Below are 19,569 nucleotides of genomic sequence, written 5' to 3'. Positions count from 1 at the left end.
AAAATGGTTCAAATGGCTCTGAGCACTATGGGACTTAACTTCTAAGGTCATCAGTCCCCTAGAACTTAGAACTACTTAAACCTAACTAACCTAAGGACATGACACACATCCATGCCCGAGGCAGGATTTGAACCTGCGACCGTAGCGGTCACGCGGTTCCAAACTGAAGCGCTTAGAACCGCACGGCCAAACCGCCCGGCTTCGAACCGACAATGTATCCGTTACCGATTTAACATGTTTGGGACTTTTACGCCAACGGCCTTGACGCAGTGGTAACACCGGTTCCCAAAAGATCACCGAAGTTAAGAGCTGTCGGGCTGGGCTAGCACTTCTATGGGTGACCATCCGCTCTGGCGAGCGCTGTTGGCAAGCGGGGTGCAACCAGCCCTTGTGAGGAACACTGAGAAGCGGCTGCGGTCTCGTAAACTGAAATTATTGGTATATCTGAACACTTCTTAAATGAGGAGATAATTCAGAGGCTTCCTTTACCAGGACACAGGTTGGCTGGCAGCTTTTCGAGGAGCTCTTTGCGGTGTGGGGGAGTAGCCATGTATGTGAAAAACGGCATCCCATTTGAGTCAATTGATGTTTCAAAGTACTGCACTGAAAAGGTGTTTGAATGTTGTGCAGGTGTGGTTAAATTTAATAGAGCTAAACTTCTAACTGTTGTTATTTATAGATCCCCATACTCCGATTTCACAACATTTTTGCTAAAGCTAGAGGAGGTTCTTGGTTCACTTTATAGGAAATACAAAAAGTCAGTTATATGTGGTGACTTCAATATTAATTGTATAAGTGATTGTGCAAGGGAGAGGATGCCGGTAGACCTCCTTAATGCATATAATCTTATGCAAACCGTGTTCTTTCCAACGAGAGTGCAAGGGAACAGTAGAACAACCATAGACAACATTTTTGTTCATTCCTCATTACTAGAAGGGCATTCTGTTAGCAAAAAGGTGAATGGCCTTTCAGATCATGATGCACAAATTTTAACTCTAAAAGATTTTTGTGCTGCAACACGTGTTAAATATAGTCATCAGCTGTTTAGGAAAGCTGATCCAGTTGCTGTAGTGACCTTTGTAAACCTTATCAAGGAACAAGAGTGGCAAGATGTTTATAGCGCTGATAGAGTAGACGATAAATATAATGCTTTTCTCAAGACTTTTCTCGTGCTCTTTGAAAGTTGCTTTCCTTTAGAACGTTCAAAACAGGGTACTAGCACAAACAGGCAGCCTGGGTGGCTGACTAGAGGGATAAGAATATCTTGTAGAACAAAGTGGCAGTTATATCAAAACGTTAGAAACAGTCAGTATCTAAATGCAGCAGCCCATTACAAACAGTATTGTAAGGTGCTTAAAAACGTTATTAGGAAGGCAAAAAGTATGTGGTATGCAGATAGAATAGCTAAGTCTCAGCATAAAATTAAAACCATATGGTCAGTCGTAAAGGAAGTGGCTGGTCTGCAGAGCCAGGTCGAGGATATAGAATCAGTGCGTAGTGGGAATGTCCGTGTTACTGATAAGTCGCATATATGTACAGTATTTAATAATCACTTTCTGAATATAGCAGGTGAACTAAATAGAAACCTAGTCCCAACAGGGAATCATATAGCGCTCTTAGAAGAAACTGTTCCGAGACTGTTACCTGAAATGCTCCTCCATGATACTGACAAGAGGGAGATTGAGTTAATAATTAAATCACTAAAGACCAAGAACTCTCATGGATATGACGGGGTATCTAGCAGAATACTGAAGTATTGTTCCATGTATGTTAGCCCAGTACTTAGCCATATCCGTAACTTTTCCTTTGGGAGTGGTCGGTTTCCTGACCGATTAAAGTAGTCGGTAGTGAAGCCACTTTATAAAAAGGGAGACAGGGATAATATTGACAATTATAGACCTACTTCTAAGCCATCGGTGTTTGCTAAAGTTATCGAGAAGGTTGTATATACAACGTTACAGGAGCATTTAAATTCACATAATTTGCTGTCAAATGTTCAGTTTGGTTTTAGAAATGGTTTAACAACTGAAAATGCTATATTCTCTTTTCTCTGTGTGGTTTTGGACGGATTAAATAAAAGGTTGCGAACGCTAGGTGTTTTCTTTGATTTAACGAAGGCTTTTGACTGTGTTGACCACAAAATATTACTGCAGAAGTTGGACCATTATGGAGTAAGGGGAGTAGCTTACAATTGGTTTGCCTCTTACTTTAAGAACAGAAAGCAGAAGGTAATTCTCCGCAATACTGAGAGTGGTAGTGATGTTGAGTCCCAATGGGGCACTGTTAAGTGGGGCGTTCCCCAAGGGTCGGTGCTGGGGCCACTGCTGTTTCTTATTTATATAAATGATATGCCATTTAGTATTACAGGTGATTCAAAAATATTTCTGTTTGCTGATGACACCAGCTTGGTAGTGAAGGATCTTGTGTGTAATATTGAAACAGTATCAAATAATGTAGTTCATGAAATAAGTACATGGCTAGCCGGCCGCGGTGGTCTAGCGGTTCTAGGCGCTCAGTCCGGAACCGCGCGACTGCTACGGTCGCAGGTTCGAATCCTGCCTCGGGCATGGATGTGTGTGATGTCCTTAGGTTAGTTAGGTTTAAGTAGTTCTAAGTTCTATGGGACTGATGACCATAGATGTTAAGTCCCATAGTGCTCAGAGCCATTTGAACCATTTGTCAAGTACATGGCTTGTGGAAAATAATTTGATGCTAAATCACAGTGAGACTCAGTTTTTACAGTTTCTAACTCACAATTCAACAAGAACCGATATTTTCATCAGACAGAATGGGCATATTATAAGCGAGACGGAACAGTTCAAGTTCCTAGGCGTTCGAATAGGTAGTAAGCGGTTGTGGAAAGCCCATGTCCAGGATCTTGTTCAGAAACTAAATGCTGCTTTATTTACCATTAGTGACACTTCAACACGAAAAGTAGTCTACTTCGTATATTTTCATACGCTTATGTCGTATGGTATTATTTTTTGGGGTAATTCTTCTGATTCAAAAAGGGTATTTTTGGCTCAAGAACGGGCTGTTCGAGCTATATGTGGTGTAAGTTCGAAAACCTCTTGTCGACCCCTATTCAATAGTCTGGGAATTCTGACATTGCCCTCACAGTATATATTTTCTTTAATGTCGTTTGTTGTTAGCAATATTAGCCTATTCCCAAGAGTTAGCAGCTTTCACTCAGTTAATACTAGGCAGAAATCCAATCTGCATGTGGAATGCACTACCTTGACTCTTGTGCAGAAAGGAGTGCAGTATTCTGCTGCATCCATTTTCAATAAGCTACCACAAGAACTCAAAAATCTTAGCAGTATCCCAAACTCTTTTAGGTCTAAACTGAAGAGTTTCTTCATGGCTCACTCCTTCTATTCTGTCGAGGAGCTCCTGGAAGAGCGAAAAAATTAAGTAAATTCCAGTGTTACATTGTTGATTTTCTTTATTTAAACTTACGACTTGTCACCTGAATGTTTTTTATATTTCATTTTATCTGTTTCTAATATCGTGTTACAATTTCATGTATTGACTCGTTCCATGACCATGAAGACTTCTCCTTAATTTGGTCCCACGGAACAATAAATAAATAAATAAATAAATAAAATAAATGCCGGGACAGCGAAGTGCTGACCACATGCCCCACCATATCTACGCCTGTGGGCTGAGGATGACACGGTGACCGGTAGGTATATTTGGGCCCTCACAGCCTGTTCGGGTGGAGTTAGTTTAGTTTATGGGTGTTTTACGCTGATTTGAAAGTTCTTGGAGACCTTAATTTATCCGAAATTTATCAGTTGGTTCTACGATTTGCGATATACTTCACGTGGGTGAGTCGAAAATCTTTCGGCTTGTTAAGGAAAATATGTTCTTAAGGCAAACGTAAATATTTTTTCCTTGTAAGAAGATTCCGTCTATGGAATGATTCTGTAAAGTCTTCAAAATGCAGATCTATGGCTCAATTAATAAAATATTGCGGGCTATTACGCGTTAGCCAAATTGATGCACATTTAAACCTAACATTTCGTTCCGATGTGCGGAGGACAGTTTCAATGGGGACAGTGACCCGTGATTTATTTTCAAAGAATATTCTCAAGTATTTATTTTATTTACTAGCGATTCGTCAAGAACATTAAGACATTTAATCACACTTTGTAAGCATGGAAGTAGTCGCCAGGGAGTAACTGATGAAATCATAACCAAATTTCCTTTAACAAATGGGAATTTTATTTCACTTTGCGTAAAAGCATTTTTTTAAAGAAACAGATTTAAAATTATAATCAGAGAGCACCCTCTAAGTTACTATTTATTCAGAGGCAGAAAGAAACAAGTTTCGACTGTATGAGCTTCTGGGCAGAGAACCTCGCCGCTCCCTTTTGACACGGCCGTAGTTACGACCGGTCACAACAGCCTCTGAAAGACTACACTGGTGCAAATCTGCAACACACCAGATAACTTTAAACTAAGAGTTTTAACAATTTACACAAGCACACAAACTATGCACCCCCCATATGAGGGATGGAAATGGTACAAAACACTAACAATTAAAGTATTAACCTTGCCACCGAAGGCGCAACTCGACCTTAACTTCTAAGAAAAGTCTTACGGTGAAAGGGTGGCAACTTTATATACTAAAATGATCATTTAAGTAAAAGCCCATGAAATGCAATCTTATACAAAATTCTACAAGGTTGGCCAAACAATAGTTAAGATGCTCTACAGTACACAGATACCGCCTCTCAAGATCATAGGCAATAATATCAAAGTTTCCAAAGATCAAAACATATTTCAGGTATTAGGCCGTTACACTCCAAATAATAAATTCGTTAACACATCAAATCCGACAACATGACAGAGGCACCTATTAACGTACGGTAGATTGATAGGGAGATTACCGAACAACCCTAACCGCAGGTTGCTCTAACTGCCCCTACTCCACAAGGGAAAAACGGACCACCCAATTTATAAACAACCACCTTCCCGCGGACGGGCAAACGGAGAAGAATGGTGGGACGATCCCAAAGCAAAACGGCTGGTGACCTCACCAAGAAAACAAGTAGAATTGAACAAGAGTAAATCAAACAACATATCACCAATCACTTAACTTCTAATAAACTGCGATTTCTCGAGAAGACCTGGCGCAGCACCCCCAAATCGATCTTCCGAATCGTTCGTTGCCAGACTCTTCAACGAACGCAGGAAGGCGCTCCGATCTGCCGTCTCACGGCGTCGCAGCTCGCACAGGTCAGACTGATATCGTGGGTTGACTGCTCTTGCTCTCGTGTCGACCGCGAAGTCACTGCCCCTCGCCATACGCCGCGGCCCACTGGACTCACGTGGCGACCTCACATGCGCCGACGCTCAAGGCGGACAAGTCATCTTCTGTCTCAGTGCGCGACCGACCAACCGATCGATCCAACCGCCAATAACCATTGCCTGAGCAAACTCGAGCAGACTGGCGGCCTAACGCGCAGACTCAGATGCAGGAACTAAGCCCCGACCGGGCGACCACTCGCTGAGTTCTCTTACTGGCGGAGTGGAAAGGCTCTCATTTTGACGGCTTTAAAGGTTGATCCGAACAACAGACATACTGTGGTGTCACCGCCAGACACCACACTTGCTAGGTGGCAGTCTTTAAATCGGCCGCGGTCCTTTAGCATACGTCGGACCCGCGTGTCGCCACTATCAGTGATTGCAGACCGAGCGCCGCCACACGGTAGGTCTAGAGTGACTTCCTAGCACTCGCCCCAGTTATACAACTGACTTTGCTGTCGATGGTTCACTGACAAAATACGCTCTCATTTGCCGAGACGATAGCTAGCATAGCCTTCAGCTACGTCATTTGCTACGACCTAGCAAGGCGCCATTAGCAGTTACTATTGATACTGTGAATCATGTAACGTCAAGAGCGACGTTCACCATTAATGGATTAAAGTTAAGTATTCCACCAGCTACGTGCGTTTTTTATAAATTCTAATTTCCTTGTCCTGTTCCAGACCTAACGCCAGCCTGCAAGAGCTAAAACGCGTGCCTTTCGGCTTCCTCTAGTAACACAGTGTTGGCTCTCCTGCCAACCACAACATTGGCGACGAGGCAATACTGCGTTTGGTCTAGCGGTTCTAGGCGCACAGTCCGGAGCCGCGCGACTGCTACGGTCGCAGGTTCGAATCCTGCCCCGGGCATGGATGTGTGTGATGTCCTTAGGTTAGTTAGGTTTAAGTAGTTCTAAGTTCTAGGGGACTGATGACCATAGATGTTAAGTCCCATAGCGCTCAGAGCCATTTGAACCATTTTTGAATACCGCGTTCTTAACTATACTGCCCTGATTTACTTGTGTAATGGCTTCGCCACCATCTCCAGATGTACTGTGCGAATTTTATCGCTTACAGAATCAGCAGACGCAGGCCTTATTTGATGCCCTTGGACAGCTCGTCCAGGGTATACGTGCGTTGCAAAACGATGCGGCAACCGCCGCTCCACCGCTAACGCAGCCACAACACGCAGTTGCACCAACTTTTCGTCCTTTTGATGCTGCACTGGAAAGCTGGACGGAGTGGTCACGCCAATTTGGATTCCATCTCGCCGCCTACAGAATTCAAGGTAACGAGCGGCAGCCATTTTTGTTGTGTTCGGTCGGCGTACAAACATACCATGTGATAGTCAAATTATTTCCCCGACGCGACGTAGCAACTCTGTCCTACGACGAAATTTTGTCTGCATTTGATGCATATTTCAAAGAATCAGTCAATGTAATTGCCAAACGGTATACCTTCTTTCGTACAAAACGTACGGCAGGTCAGACTAATCAGGAGTGGGTTGCAACCTTGCAAGGCCTTACTGGGGATTGTGCTTTTGAGTGTCAATATGGACTCCGTTATTCAGATACTATGGTACGTGATGCAATTGCACAGAACGTTTCTGATGTTCGTATAAGAGCAAAGATTTTGAAACTAGTCAATCCCTCCCTTCAACATGTGATGGACATATTGGATCGGCAGGACACACTTGACTTTGCTCAGGAATCATTTGAAACTTCGCCACCCGTGTGTCAGGTTAACCGGCCCGCTGGGCTAGCTGTACGGAACAGTAAACAGCCCTCGCGCCCGGCTGCGCCGCTGTCGCCAGGCTCTCTGCCACGTGTACCCCGCCGGCAAGCAAATGGAGTGCTAAAATCATGCCCGCGGTGTGCTACTAGATATTTGCATCACAATTTCCTGTCACGCCAAGCTATTTGCTTTCACTGTAATAAAAAAGGACATGTTCAAAGTGTTTGCCAGAAAAAGCTCAGAACGGAAACTCAAAATCATTCCAGGCCCTTTGTTTTGCGCCAGAATCGGAATCGAACCAAGGATACTAAGGCTCGCGAAACTTCGCCCATGGAAATTCATATAGTCCATTCCACTCCGCACAGTGCCACTCTCTCTAACAGTGATTGTGTTCGTCCCACAAATAGTGTGCATCGACATCGCCGGAACTCCCGTCAAGTCGCAAGTGATTTTGTACCAGTGTCAGTTCACGTTGCACGAGACAGTCGCTCTTGTCGTCAGCAGGGCAATAAACTTTTTGTGGACTTGGACATAAACGGCAAATGATACCATTCCAGCTCAATCAAGACACTTACAAACTGCTGGGCACACCTCCTTTGCGTGCCGCAACTGTTAAGTTAACTAGCTATTCGGGTCAAGAGATCGCTGTGTTAGGACAGTGCAGCCTTCTTGCAATGTACAAGTGACAAACAAAACTAGTGTCAGTTTACGTCCTTCGTTCTTCTTCTGCAGTGAACTTGTTTGGTTTCGATTTATTTCAGTTGTTTAACTTGTCTATAGTAAATCAGGTCCTATTAGTGAACCAGACTGTGCCTTCCGACAATGTTTCTCGGCTATGTGAAGAATTTGCAGACATTTTTGCACTGGGCCTCGGTTGCGCTAAGAACTATAAAGCACATTTGGAACTGAAAGTAAACGCGAAACCGAAATTTTCCAGAGCGCGCAATGTTCCCCACGCATTGCGTGATTAGGTCGCAAAAACATTACACGATTTGGAATCACAAAGTGTAATTGAACGTGTGCAGGCTTATCTCTGGGTATCACCCTTAGTAATTTTGCCAAAACCTTTGGGAAAATTGAGATTTTGTGTGGACTTCAAGGCAACAGTAAATCCACAACTAGTGATTGCAACTTTTCCTTTACCCCGCCCGGAAGATCTTTTTGACAAACTGTGCCCGGGTAAATATTTTTCGAAGTTGGACCTAGCAGATGCGTACATGCAAATACCGGTGGACGAAGAATCCCAGCGCGTTTTGGTGGTTAACACGCATCTTGGTTTGTATCGATTCAAACGACTGCCATTCGGGTGTGCATCCGCCCCTGCATTGTTTCAGCAATATCTACAAACTGTTTGTGCGTCGGTCCCTACTGCAGCAAACTATCTGGACGATATTGTGATCTCCGGAAAGACGGAAGAAGAACATTTAGCCAATCTCAGAACATTATTTCAGGTCTTGCGACAAAGTGGTCTTCGCTTGCGGAAGGACAAATGTGTGTTTTTTGCTCGTGACTTTCCCTACCTGGGACATGTACTTAATGCCCAAGGCATACATCCCAGTTCCGAGCACCTCCGTGCCATACAAGACTTGCCTTCGCCGCAGAATTTGAAGCAGCTACAGAGTGTGCTGGGAAAAATCTATTATTATCACCGATATGTTCCACATGCCTCTTCCATTTCAGCTCCGCTTCATCGCTTACGCCGTAAACGTGTTCCGTTCGTCTGGTTGACGGCGGAATGCGAACGCGCCCTTCGCGGTTGAAATCGGCGTTGCTTTCCAATACTTGCCTTACGGCATTCGATCCCCAGAAGCCCCTTTTGTTGATGGTAGATGTATCGGATTTCAGGGTCGGTGCTGTGCTCGAGCACAAAGATGGATCGCACGATCGCCCTATTGCCTTTGCGTCCAAATTGCTCTCGTCTGCGCAAAGAAATTATTCACAGATCGAGAAAGAAGCATTGGCTCTCGTGTTTGGTGTTACAAAGTTTCATGATTTCTTGTATGGTCGTCACTTTACCATCAGCACAGACCACAAACCTTTGACATCGCTTTTTCATCCGACCAAGCCTGTACCTCCACGTACAGCGCAGAAATCCATTCGCTGGTCTATTTTCCTCTCGCAGTACCGCTACGATATCTTGTATCGGTCCACTGCTAAACACGGAAACGCCGATGCGTTGTCCCGTTTGCCTGTTGCTGAGGATAGAGCATTCGATTCCTCCGAACTTGCTTGCATGTTCATTTATTCGGAAACCGATGACGTGGTCGAATCGTTTCCGATTGATTTTCGTCGTGTAGCTACAGCCACAGCTGCCGACCCTGTCCTTGCTACCGTTCTGCGTTTTGTTGCTACGCAATGGCCCTTGTTAAACTCACCGATCGGGGATCCGTTGGTTCGCCGATTTTTTGCTCACCAGGAGAGACTTTTTTGTACGACGTTGTGTTTTGCTGTTGCGTTCAGGGTCGTGGTACGACGTTCGTTACAGTCCTTTGTCTTACAGCTTCTCCACTAAGGACATTGGGGTATAGTGAGAACCAAACAACTTTCTCGTCAGCACTGTACTTGGTTCGGAATCGCTGCCGCGATTACGAATATGTGCTCTTCTTGCATGGTGTTTGCCGAACAACAATCAGCACCACAGCGGACATTCTTTGCATGGCCCAAAGCCACTTCCCCTTGGCAACGCTTACACATCGATTTTGCTGGTCTATTCTGGAGTGTTTGCTGGTTGGTTGTTGTAGAGTCATTCAGTAATTTTCCTTTTGTTGTCCGGATGTCTTCCACGACGTCATCTGCCACCATCCAGGCGTTATCTGCTATCTTTTGCACTGAAGGTCTTCCACAGACTATTGTTTCTGACAATGGCCCACAATTCATGTCCGCAGAATTTCAGCCATTCTGCAAGACCAATGGTATTCAACATCTGACGTCCGCGCCGTTTTCGCCACAGTCAAACGGTGCCGCTGAACGATTGGTCAGGACTTTCATGTCACAGATGTTGAAGGTGAAAGAGTCGCATTCTCGGGAGGACGCGTTATTGCTCTTTTTGTCCTCGTATCGCTCTCAGCCCCGAGATGGTCGCTCGCCGGCTGAGTTGCTCCACAGTCGCCTTCATCGAACTTTGATGTCTTTGCTACATCCGCCGCATCATGTTCCTGTGCAGCGGCAGACACCTGCTTTTTCCCCAGGCGACGTTGTCTACTACCGCCACTATCGAGGTTCACGGCGTTGGCTCGAAGGGCGCGTTCTTCGCTGCCTCGGCCGCGCTATGTATCTGGTTTTGGGGGCCTCTGGTGAGGTGCGTCGGCATCTCAATCAGCTGCGCCTCTGTCGTCGCACGGGATCTGCCGGTCCCCGTCTGCTTTCAGCGACGGTGCCGTCCGGTCAGCGCTCTGGGGACCCATCTACTGGCTCGCCTCGGCCCCAGGTGTTACCGACGCTGCCTTCCATTTTGCCCCATGGCGACGCTCCGCCGCCGCCGCCGCCGACTGTTCTCCCGCCGGCGACGCCCGCAGTGGACGCGTCGCTGCAACCGCCGGGCGCCTCCCTGGGTCACGCGCCGCCGATCGCTTCCCGTGATCAGTTGTCTTCCGACATCGAACTCTTGCCCGCTCCGGACCGTATGTCGTCTTCGCTCGTCGGGTGCCCCGGCCCGATGGAGGTCGACCCTTCGGCCCCTCCTGTCTGTCTACGGGCGTATACACCGCATGTTGGCGTGCACCCTGGAGCAGGTTTTCAGGCGTTTCCTAGCTCCCCGCGGTCCGAATGGCAGGGTGCGGGTGGCACAGCCTCGCCTGTTGTTAGGCTCCCCACCTCGTCGCATACGTCAACATGGGGTCCTCCCCACGGCGGTCGGAAGCCTTATGCCACAATCGCACGCCGATTTGCGGGGGAGGAATGTGGTGTCACCGCCAGACACCACACTTGCTAGGTGGTAGCCTTTAAATCGGCCGCGGTCCGTTAGTATACGTCGGACCCGCGTGTCGCCACTATCAGTGATTGCAGACCGAGCGCCGCCACACGGCAGGTCTAGAGAGACTTCGTAGCACTCGCCCCAGTTGTACAACCGACTTTGCTAGCGATGGTTCACTGACAAAATACGCTCCCATTTGCCGAGACGATAGTTAGCATAGCCTTCAGCTACGTCATTTGCTACGACCTAGCAAGGCGCCATTAGCAGTTGCAATTGATACTGTGAATCATGTAACGTCAAGAGCGACGTTCACCATTAATGGATTAAAGTTAAGTATTCCACCAGCTACGTGCGTTTTTTCTAAATTCTAATTTCCTTGTCCTGTTCTAGACCTCACGGCAGCCTGCGTGAGCTAAAACGCGTGCCTTTCGGCTTCCTCTAGTAACGCGGTGTTGGCTCTCCTGCCAACCACAACATATACCAGCACTCCGAACGACAGACACTAACTGCCCAACAGATGCGGACGAGAGACAGGCTAGGAAGCTGGGGACGAGAGGCTGACCCAGACTGACTCTTACCGCCCCTTAAATGCACGTGAACAGGCAGCCTTTGCCCTCTCTCACCAGAGGGAGACACCAAAGCTGCGATTGCCACAGCGGCGCCACGGCCACAAACGGAGGGCGACTGCTTCACACTATGCGCTGCGGCGCGCTCTTCAAAACAGCAATTTATACCACGGTTCAAACAGTACCTTCTTTGATATTCCGATTCACATCTTGGATTCCTACTTACTGGAGCAAAATTCCATTTACACGTGCTTCCGCGCCGTGGTGTGACGTCAGATGTTTTGAATACCCGAAAATGTATCGGCAGGTGGAGACGAAACGTTGAGTTTAAATGTGAAATCATTTCGAGCACGGCATAACAATCCGGAATATTTTATTAACTGTGACATGTTCTGACGTGCAAGTTTGCGTTTTATGATTAGATCTATGGCTGCCGCAAGATCTTTATTCGAATAAAAACACAAATCTCATTAGATGTGAGAATGGGTGTAAATCATAGGGTACAAAAATAAGAACGAACAGAATATTCGCCGTGATAAAACAAAACATCCAGTGTAAAATTCAGCAGAAGCTAACTATACGGAAAATAAATATTTTACCGCCAAGTAATGTGGGTTTGTACCATGAGCAGCCTCCAGTGGACTAATTTGTGATTGATATCACACTTCCAAATGCAGACAGTTTCTGTAAAAGAGTATACCTTACTAATTCATAATGAAAATGCATTAAATTCTCCGTCGGAAACGTAAAGCTGGTGATGTGAAACATGATTTCACAATTAGAATTACGAGAGTAAAATTTTGAATTTCCGTTATGAGCTCCGAGAAAAGTGCTGCACACACACACACACATACACACACACAGTTTGGCTGGCTCGTTGTGTTTAGTTTGGCTGGCACACACTGCGGGCGTCCAGTGGCGCCGCCCCTTCAGCAGCTTGACAGATCATGCAGCGTCACCGCATTTAGTGTGCAAATTGCTTAAAGCTAACGAATACAAAACAGCGCAATTTAAAATGTCGCTACGAAGCAGCGCCGCAAACCTCCATTTTAAAATCTCATCAAAATCCGGTTCATAGTAGTAACGTTATTAGCACAGCTATTAATGTTTTAAAATTACAAATGGACACTCCGTATTCTGAATACGGCATCCCGTACTAAGCGAATGCGAATGAGCCGGCGGAACGCTGCCAGCTACGAAATTGTATTCCGCCAATGGACTGCGAGAGCGGTAATCCGCATTAACTCCTGCGACGCCTGTCATTTTTATATTTCGAGGCGCATTAGGGGCGCTTCGAGCGCGTGGAGGGTTTCAAGGCAATATATATGTGGCCACAATAACACCAAGATGCGGTCAAGTGATATATGGCAACATTATATGATTGGCTTAAAACAGCATGCTAGCTTTATTCATTATTAGACAGATTTAATAGGCATCAGATACGGTAAAGAGTAGAGAGGATTTAATGTGCGGAAGGATCTTCTCAACTGATAGAATATCTATAAAAGCAAAATATCAAGTTTGCTACTATTAGCGGCTCCTTCTCATATGCACTGAATTTTTATCGTTTGATTTGATTAGTTGTTCAAATACACACGGAAGAAACAAGGAAATTGGTACACCTGCCTAATATCGTGCAGGGGCCCCTGCGAGCACGCAGAAGTGCCGCAACACGACTTGTCGTGGACTCGTCTAATGTCTGAAGTAGTGCTGGAGGGAACTGACACCATGAATCCTGCCCGGCCGTCAATAAATCAGAAAGAGTACGGGGGGGGGGGTCTAGATGTCTCCTGAGCAGCACATTGCAAGACATCCCACATATACTCAATAATGTTCACGTCTGGGGAGTTTGGTGGCCAGCGGAAGTGTTTAAACTCAGAAGGGTGTTCCTGGTGAAACTCTGTAGGAGTTCTGGAAGTGTGGGGTGTCGCATTCTCCTGCTAGAATTGCCCAAGTCCGTCGGAATGCATAATGGACATGAATGATGCAGGTGATCAGACAGGATGCCTTCGTATTTGTTGCCCTTCAGAGTCGTGTCTAGACGCATCAGGGGTCCCATATTACTCCAACTGCACACGTCCCACACCATTACAGAGCCTCCACCCGCTTGAACAGTCCCCTGCTGATATGCGGGATCCATGGATTCACGAGGTTGCTTCCATACCTGTAAACGTCCATCCTCTCGATACTATTTGAAACGAGACTCTTGCGACCAAGCAACATGTTTTCAGTCATCAACTGTCCAATTTCTGTGTTGACGGGCCCAGGCGAGGCGTAAAGCTTTGTGTCGTGCAGTCATCAAGGCCACACGAGTGAGCCTTCGGCAAGGAAAGTCGATATCGATGATGTTTCGTTGAATGGTTCGCACGCTGACACTTGTTGACGGCCCAGCATTGAAATCTGCAGCAATTTGCCGCAAGATTGCACTTCTGTCACGTTGGACGATTCTCTTCAGTCGTCGTCAGTCCGGTTCTTGCAGGATTTTTTGCGGCCTCAGTGATGTCGGAGATTTGATGTTTTACCGGTTTACTGATATTCACGGTAAATGTAAATGTTGTGTGACTGGGGCATCCAGTCGGGTAGACCATTCGCCGTGTGCAAGTATTTCGATTTGATGCCACTTCGGCGACTTGCGCGTCAATGGGGATGAAACGATGATGATTAGGACAACACAACATCCAGTCCCCGAGCGGAGAAAATCTCCGACCCAGCCGGGAATCGAACCCGTGCCCTTAGGATTAACATTCTGTCGTTGGACGATTCTTTTCAGTCGTCGTCAGTCCGGTTCTTGCAGGATTTTTTGCGGCCTCAGTGATGTCGGAGATTTGATGTTTTACCGGTTTACTGATATTCACGGTAAATGTAAATGTTGTGTGACTGGGGCATCCAGTCGGGTAGACCGTTCGCCGTGTACAAGTATTTCGATTTGACGCCACTTCGGCGACTTGCGCGTCAATGGGGATGAAACGATGATGATTAGGACAACACAACATCCAGTCCCTGAGCGGAGAAAATCTCCGACCCAGCCGGGAATCGAACCCGTGCCCTTACGATTAACATTCTGTCGCGCTGACCACTTTTTCTCCTTTATTAAAACAATCATATAAGCACATAATCACAAAAATAAAATAATGAAGTACTGGAACTGTTTCAACACGAATTGTACCCTACAATGGACTGAAGAACACATTTCAAAATAGTGCCATTCGTAAGCTTACGAAACGGAACAAAATGACAATAGCATCTTCAGTCCAGACAGAGACATAGAACCAAAACGCAAACATATTAAGGAGAATTACAAAATATATATGACTGTCTTGACTAGAATTGCAGTTCTGTCAATTGATTCACAACCGTCCATAATCTTCACAGAAAGTCATTTGCAGCATACAAACGAATAACAAAGACATGCACAGGCTACATAAATTAAGGAAAACATAAAATGAAGTTAATAACACCATTGAGAAGTCGGGAGCAGTCCTAGGAACAGGTGTAACCCCATATTCGTTGTGTATTGTGTTCGCTACATAGTCCTGCACGTGATTTGTGTCCTTACCGGCGTCGAGAATTACCCTACGCCTTGTTTTTCAAACATTATGTCTAACATGTTACCAAACATCGTCCTGAAATTTGGGTAACGTTTCATCTTCCAACGTGCCGTTCTCATATAAGCCTCGAAACTAATGAGATTATCTTCACTATTGTGAATGATGATATATGTGCTTGCGATTGGCACGATGTTTTATGAGGTGATACAGCGATGCAAGTTCGTCCTCTTGAAGCGATTTTGCTTTAGATCTGATCTTTAGTCCTTCAACCTGCGTTCGCTATATGCCTATAAGCATCGCCTTTATTTGTTTGATGGTCGTCAGCTGCCTGTTGGTTGGTGACGTAGTCGCATACAACTCTCGCAGAACTGTCTGTTAAAAATCAATCGTGTGTTTGACATTTTGCGCCCGTTGCCAACTGTAGTTTCTTAAGGATAATCACATTTTCCGTTTGACCACAGCATTCCACCAGGCTATCTTACTCGGATATCTGCAGCACTGCTTGAGACAACCCGCCCATGTTGTGGAGATGACATCTTGTAGGGCGGCGTCAGCGAGAATAGAAACATTTAGGCTCCACGGAATCCTATGCCATTTAGTATGCTGTTTGGCCAGATTTATCGTGACACAGAGGGCGCAGTTGTCGGACAAACTAGCCGGAATGACGTCGGCGTCAGAACATGTTGGCAGATGTTCTCAGAGATGTACAAACGGTCTAGACGGCTACATGCGGTGTCGTTCAAGTACGTGTACTTTACCAGGTTAGGAAATTTTATTTCCCACGCATCCTTCAGCTGCAGGTGACGCACTAGATCATGTAGTTCCCTACAGTAATTAAAGTTTGGCGATTGATCTTTCCTGTGGATCACACAGTTAAAATCACCACTAAATATCAACTGGGTTGGGTTGCGGCGTAACACGTAGATGATGTCTTGTTTAAAGAAGTTAGCACTTTCTAATTTTAGGGTCGTTCCAGATGGAGCATATATATTGACGAAGGTTACATCAAAAATTTGGCAAGCTATGTCTCTACCGATGTCCAATATTTCGATATTGCTCACTGGGATTCTGTCTCGTGATAGAATGGCCGTACCTGTTCCCCCGTCCGCCGCGGTGTTTACGATTGTTGCAAATCCTGATACATGAAAACTTAAGAAAGACACTTCCTGTAACAGAACTATATCAGCTTCGGACTCATAGATAAACTGCCGTAGCATTCAAATTTTAAATCTGTCCTAACTCTGCTGATGTTCAGAGACAAAAACTTATAAGCTTGACTCATGATCGCCAGAGACGTGTGGGTGTTGGGAAGCGTAGGAAGCCCAGTCCATCTCACCGTCGGACTTCGAACCTACATCCGCAGGTTTTGTACCAGTTTTGCGCCGACTTTACTTTTTGACTTACTTTCAGCCACGGAGTCACTTGGTTTAACTTTATTTTGCCGTCGCACAGTCGTCCGAAGTGTCATAGAAGACGGCGCAGTCAGCGAGTCATGGCTGTAAGCAGTATTTGAAAGTCCTGTCTTCGGAACGGGTGACGGCAAGTCCGAAGACGCGGCTTCAGCAGGCTCACTGTGCCGGCCGGAGTGGCCGAGTGGTTCTAGGCGCTACAGTCTGGAATCGTGCGACCGCTACGGTCGCTGGTTCGAATCCTGCCTCGGGCATGGATGTGTGTGATCTCCTTAGGTTAGTTAGGTTTAAGTAGTTCTAAGTCCTAGGGGACTGATGACCTCAGCAGTTAAGTCCCATTGTGCTCAGAGCCACTTCAGGCTCACTGTGTTTGTTTGGAGCCGCACTGGCTGTTTGTATACAGCTTTCCGGTTCCTCGCCTTGTTTGGAAGCAGTTCCGAGTTGGCGGGTGTTTATGTTATGCTCTACACCGCGCGCATCATCCTCTGTGATTACGGTGTGCAGTTGACTGACTGCCGCCACTTGGGTGTTGACCACCTATGGCGAGTCGAGAAGCGGTATCGGAACGGATTGCTGTAAACACTCGACTGCACTCGTATTGACAGTTCCTGCGTCGGGAGTTTCAATTTGAATATGGCGGGTCGTAACTGAGCCATCCGACATACGCGTGTCCTGTGTGGAGGCTCGTGACTCCGCGTCATCGGTTTGATTTTTTACGACCTGGTCACCGGAGCCGCTACCGTCACTTGTACGGCGTCGTTTGTTTCCGACAGATAATGCAACGCCGGCGATTAACGGTGACTGGCCACAGGTTTCTAAGGTAAGGGTGGGAAGGCGCCGTTACCGAGATCGTTGTCCTCTGACACAGATGCACTTGGTTTGGAGTCAATCACAGAAGGCGCCTGATTTTGAGTTAGGACATCAGCCAGTGTTAATCTCTGTCGTTGTTGGAGATTGTTTCGAAGTACGACAACGCGCCGTGGGCAATCATCTCGTAAATGGCCACTCGTGTTACAGATAAAACAAGTGCCTACTTGTCCATCGTAAATGACATGAGCCTTATAACCACAAACCATTATATAGGTTGGTATATTGACTTTAACGGCCATGTCAACTGAGCGAACCCCACTATAACATTGGAGTTTGTGACGGCTCGACCATTTTTCGTTTCTATCTGTCGGATGTCATCGTATTTGGCGAGGACATCTCTAAGAAAACAATTCTCAACCTCAGGTGGCAAATTGAACACTCGCACTTGTTTATAGTCAATATCAGCGTTGATTATTGAAACTGTACTCACCGACTGATCACGATGTCGGTACTCTGCTTTCCCATCAGTATTCACCAAAATTTTCTCCAGTTGTATCTGGTCTACAAACTTCACAAAGAAACAGTATTCCGCCATGTCATAATATGCTGTGTGGACCTGGTTGGACTTGATGCCAATGATATCTACTATCCAGTCATGGATTTCTAGAGAACTCGGTTGCACGTTCCTGGAAGATTTCTCAAATGCAAAACACAGGGTATTCTTACGTGGTACACTGGGAGCCATAACTGCACTATATGAGCGGACGAGACCGCTGTGAGTGAATTAAGAAGCTTGTGTACGACGGTAGTGAAGAAACACTGAGAATATCACAGGTCACAATCCAAGAATTCCTATAAACATGGCTTGCGGCTCTACGACTACGCGGAAGTACCGACACGTCCGGTCGCTGTCGCGTCCCAAGTGGAACTATACTGGGGGCGGACATATTCATGGTACACTCGTGGAATGGTCGTACGGGCAAGTCTTCACTTCATAACTATCTCGGAGATGCTGTGCCCCACCGCTCGTGAGCCGACTATAACACCAAGTTCAAACTCACATCTTGATAACCGGCCATTGTACATTGTAGAAGGAGTAATCGATCTAACAACTGCGCCAGACGCTTGTTGTCTTATAGGCGTTACCGACCGCTGTGCCGTATTCTGCCTTTTTACATATCTCTGTATTTGAATACACATCCCTATACCAGTTTCTTTGGCACATCAGTGTTGTTGTTGTTGTTGTGGTCTTCAGTCCTGAGACTGGTTTGATGCAGCTCTCCATGCTACTCTATCCTGTGCAAGCTTCTTCATCTCCCAGTATCTACTGCAACCTACATCCTTCTGAATCTGCTTAGTGTATTCATCTCTTGGTCTCCCTCTACGATTTTTACCCTCCACACTGCCCTCCAATGCTAAATTTGTGATCCCTTGACGCCTCAAAACATGTCCTACCAACCGATCCCTTCTTCTAGTCAAGTTGTGCCACAAAGTTCTCTTCTCCCCAATCCTATTCAATACCTCCTCATTAGTTACGTGATCTACCCATCTTATCTTCAGCATTCTTCTGTAGCACCACATTTCGGAAGCTTCTATTCTCTTCTTGTCCAAACTAGTTATCGTCCATGTTTCACTTCCATACATGGCTACACTCCATACAAATACTTTCAGAAATGACTTCCTGACACTTAAATCTATACTCGATGTTAACAAATTTCTCTTCTTCAGAAACGCTTTCCTTGCCATTGCCAGTCTACATTTTATATCGTCTCTACTTCGACCATCATCGGTTATTTTACTCCCTAAATACCAAAACTCCTTTACTACTTTAAGTGTCTCATTTCCTAATCTAATTCCCTCAGCATCACCCGATTTAATTTGACTACATTCCATTATCCTCGTTTTGCTTTTGTTGATGTTCATCTTGTATCCTCCTTTCAAGACACTGTCCATTCCGTTCAACTGCTCTTCCAAGTCCTTTCCTGTCTCTGACAGAATTACAATGTCATCGGCGAATCTCAAAGTTTTTACTTCTTCTCCATGAATTTTAATACCTACTCCGAATTTTTCTTTTGTTTCCTTTACTGCTTGCTCAATATACAGATTGAATAACATCGGGGAGAGGCTACAACCCTGTCTTACTCCTTTCCCAACCACTGCTTCCCTTTCACGCCCCTCGACTCTTATAACTGCCATCTGGTTTCTGTACAAACTGTAAATAGCCTTTCGCTCCCTGTATTTTACCCCTGCCACCTTCAGAATTTGAAAGAGAGTATT

The sequence above is a fragment of the Schistocerca cancellata genome, chromosome 3 (assembly GCF_023864275.1).
Source record: "Schistocerca cancellata isolate TAMUIC-IGC-003103 chromosome 3, iqSchCanc2.1, whole genome shotgun sequence".
Taxonomy (NCBI): Eukaryota; Metazoa; Arthropoda; class Insecta; order Orthoptera; family Acrididae; genus Schistocerca; species Schistocerca cancellata.
This window is presented reverse-complemented; position numbering follows the sequence as displayed.